Source organism: Piliocolobus tephrosceles, chromosome 3, assembly GCF_002776525.5.
Source record: "Piliocolobus tephrosceles isolate RC106 chromosome 3, ASM277652v3, whole genome shotgun sequence".
Lineage (NCBI taxonomy): Eukaryota > Metazoa > Chordata > Mammalia > Primates > Cercopithecidae > Piliocolobus > Piliocolobus tephrosceles.
The window spans coordinates 117,346,649-117,351,043 of record NC_045436.1 but is presented as its reverse complement, the minus strand read 5'-3'; positions in this window follow the sequence as shown (position 1 = coordinate 117,351,043).

The following is a 4,395-nucleotide window of genomic DNA, read 5'->3' as shown; positions in this document are numbered from 1 at the left end:
ATTCTTTTCCTTAACTTGTTCTCTTTGATGTAAATGATGTGCCATCAGAAATTGTAAGGCAACCTGTAACTCACTTTCAAAAGAAAGAATTGCTGATAGCTCTGTGTTCTACCTTCAAATTTAAAGCAATCTGATATTTTACCAGAAATGACTTGTATTATTTTGTATTACTCATCTGTGACCTTTCAAAAGGCAACTTCTTGCCAGAGGACAGGTGTAGCTTAAGATGAGGTATATCTGAACTTAAGTGAGAACCAGACTTCTGAGGCTCTGGGGAGGGAGAACATAAATCATTTGTATTTATACTAATTTGTTTCAAGAATAATTTTTCTGTATACATTCTAATTTTAAAATAACAATAGTTTAATAATATCTTCCAAGTTGATGGTTTCCTCTATGAAGTTTTCAAAAGGAGGGTCGTCTCCCTGAGGACATCAAAACGTCAGCAAGGCTTCGTATGGGTTTTCTAGGCATAAATACAGCACAGTCCACTGAATGCATGTCTCCCAAACATTATTTAAAGGCTCTGTGGGTGATACCAAGTCCTTAACGTTTGCTAAAACTTGGTTTGTTTTATTCTTTAGGAACCTTAAGCACAGTGCCCAGGGACTACATGCTTTTTAGAAACCTCTAAAATTTTGAAACCAGAAAAAGTATTATTCGCTCAGCAATAGGAAAACAGAACTACAGAATAAATATTATTAAAAATGTAATGATCAACAAAACATAACTTTATACCAACCTTGCTATTGTTAGATTTAGTATTTATAATATTTCTATTATGCTTGAAAACTAGTTATACATTAGATTTTCTTTACTTTGCAATAATTTCTACATGTGCATGGTGATTTGAGAGAAATCAGAGCCAAATAAAAATTACTGTATTTTAATTGTTCATAAGTAAATTTCAAAGCACTATTATAAACATTACAATTTTTTATATCAAGTATTATATATAATGTAGGCAGGAGATACATTTTAATATACTTAACATGCTATGAAGCCAGAAATCTGCTTAGCAATTTTATCTCCAACTTTTTTCTTCATATTTAATTGACCGTTAAAGACTTGAATTTTTTTTTTAAATACTTCATCTATCACTTAGTGCCATCCTTAATATCAGTATCATAGCTCTAATTGCTATCCTCTCTTTTAAGGATTTACTGCAACAGCCTCCTGATGTTAGAATAAAGATGTGCAGACGAAATAGCTTAGTTCCATAGAAAAGTGCATGGTAATTAGCATGTTACCACGCACTTTTCTATGGAACTAAGCTATTTCGTCTGGACATCTTTATTCTAATCAAGAACTCAAACAAATATACAAGAAAAAAACAAACAACCCCATCGAAAAGTGGGCAAAGGATATGAACAGACATTTCTCAAAAGAAGACATTCATACAGCCAACAGACACATGAAAAAATGCTCATCATCACTGGCCATCAGAGAAATGCAAATCAAAACCACAATGAGATACCATCTCACACCAGTTAGAATGGCAATCATTAAAAAATCAGGAAGCAATAGGTGTTGGAGAGGATGTGGAGAAATAGGAACACTTTTACAATGTTGGTGGGGTTGTAAACTAGTTCAACCATTACGGAAAACAGTATGGCGATTCCTCAAGGATCTAGAACTAGATGTACCATATGACCCAGCCATCCCACTACTGGGTATATACCCAAAGGATTATAAATTATTCTACTACAAAGACACATGCACACGTATGTTTATTGCGGCACTATTCACAATAGCAAAGACTTGGAATCAACCCAAATGTCCATCAGTGACAGACTGGATTAAGAAAATGTGGCACATATACACCATGGAATACTATGCAGCCATAAAAAAGGATGAGTTTGCGTCCTTTGTAGGGACATGGATGCAGCTGGAAACCATCATTCTTAGCAAACTATCACAAGAAGAGAAAACCAAACACCGCATGTTCTCACTCATAGGTGGGAACTGAACAATGAGATCACTTGGACTCGGGAAGGGGAACATCACACACTGGGGCCTATCATGGGGAGGGGGGAGGGGGGAGGGATTGCATTGGGGAGTTATACCTGATATAAATGATGAATTGATGGGTGCTGACGAGTTGATGGGTGCAGCACACCAACATGGCACAGATATACATATGTAACAAACCTGCACGTTATGCACATGTACCCTAGAACTTAAAGTATAATAAAAAATAAAATAAATAAAAAGAAAAAAAGAAAAGTGCGTGGTGCTTCTTGTAGGAGGGAAGAATTAGGAGCCTGGCAAGAGAGGGGCCAGGAGTTTTGGAGATAGAACAGAGAACTTTAAGCAGCTTTTCAGAATAGCAAAGCTTCAGGAAAAGACTTTTCTAAAAAGTATTGTATGGCAGTCTCCAGCCTCCCCTCCTCACCCGCACAGGCTCTTTCCATAAGACTTCAGTAAAACTCTTTGGGATCTTTTGAATGCAGCACGTTGCAGAAACAAGAAGGTAAAGGAGCGGGTGAGTGAGATAGAGACAGAGAGAGATTGTCATGTAATACATAGTAGAATAATAACATAACCATGAAGTAGTGAGAATCTAAATGGTAACAAATGCATGGAGATTAAAAAGGAAATATCTTGTGTGATGGTTATTTTCTACTCTGTGCTATTTGTTTCATAGTTGTCAACCATATACTAGCCTACCTGGTGAACTAAGATGTGATTCAACATTTCTTTCATCTCTAAATGTAAACTATAATAATGCCTCCTTCCATAAGATAAAAATTTCCATGAATTCAGTGTTGTGTAACGCTGAATAAATCTGTATTTGGATATTCCCAGGAGCACTGTGGTAGCAGATTAGGGCCTCCTATACAAAAGACCAGTTACTTCAAGGAACAAATAAAATAATATCAATGAAACTCAATAAATACAGCATGCTAAATGAAAGTATTGATAGCATTTTATGTACCTTAAATTAATAGCGGCAATGAGTATACAGTGCTTGCTGTGTGGCAGGCACTGCTCAGTGTGTTTTGTCCATAGCAATCCTATTAGCATATTAGTAATCATATGTATGTTGGCAATATCTACATTGTACAAATGAATAAACAGTGGCAAGACTGAAGATGCGAATTGCCCACTGTACAAAGCTAGTAAGCTGCAAAGCAGCAACCAAAACAGGTGATTTGGCCCTAAAGGCCATTTATTTACCGCTCCGCTGTATTATTATTTGTAAAGATGAACACTGCATGCTAAATTTCCATTGACCACCTCTTGTTTGATAGGCATTCTCAGTCATCTTCCACCCTTGCAATTCAATTGAATTGCTTTATTTTTTGCAAAAAAATGCACATACTTAAGGACTTTCCTTTTTGTTTTTTAACTGTGTTTTGCCCCTCGTACAAACATTTCCCTTTTCTGTTTTGTTTTGATTTTGTTTTTTTAATCTCAACTTTGCCAGTGTTTGCCATCCTGGATAATGCTTTTGTCTGTCTCGCTGCATAAATCTCACCATCTATTCTTTTTCATTATACACCGCTGTGCTGTGGATAGGTAGTTTCAGTCCTGAGGCTCTAATTTGTTTGTGTTTGTTTCTCAAAACTTCACTGCAAAATTTGAATATAATTATAACTAATTTAGAAGCAAATTTACATATAATGAGCTTTTTGTAAGTAAAACTTGGAGTTAGAAAAGCATTGCAAAACGTGTTTTATTTTTATCATTTTTATTTATTTCTATATTGCATTCTGCTAAAGAAAAAGAAAACACTGAAAATGTTCCCCAAAGACTTTCATAAGCCTCACATGTCCTCTAGGGGGCCCTATCTTTTCTAGATCAGAATCAGGGGTCTAGTTAGGGGCATTTAAGACCCTTTGCAGTCTACATTCATTTGGTTCACGTCCTAGAATATTCTTATTTAAAATAGCCAAAAACAAAGCGGCTGAGCACAGTGGCTCATGCCTGTAATCCCAGCACACTGGGAGGCCGAGGTGGGCAGATCATCTGAGGTAAGGAGTTCAAGACCAGCCTGGCCAATATGGCGAAATTCCATCGCTACTAAAAATACAAAAATTAGCCAGGCATGGTGGCGGGCGCCTGTAATCCTAGCTACTCAGGAGGCTGATGTAGGAGGCCACTTGAGCCCGGGAGGCAGAGGTTGCAGTGAGCTGAGATCACACCACCACACTCTAGCCTGGGTGACCAAAAAAATAAAAATAAAAAAGTACCAGAAGTGCTATATATTCTGACAACTATTAAGCTAAAACATAAGTACATGGTGAATAATAGTGTTTTAACATAAGGAATGACACATGTATGTGTATTCTGAGTATACTCACTTGTCATATAAGGCATCAATGCCAAAGAAAATTATGTAGCTAAATATTTAGCTAAAAAACTTTAGCTAAAAAATATTTAGCTAAAAAA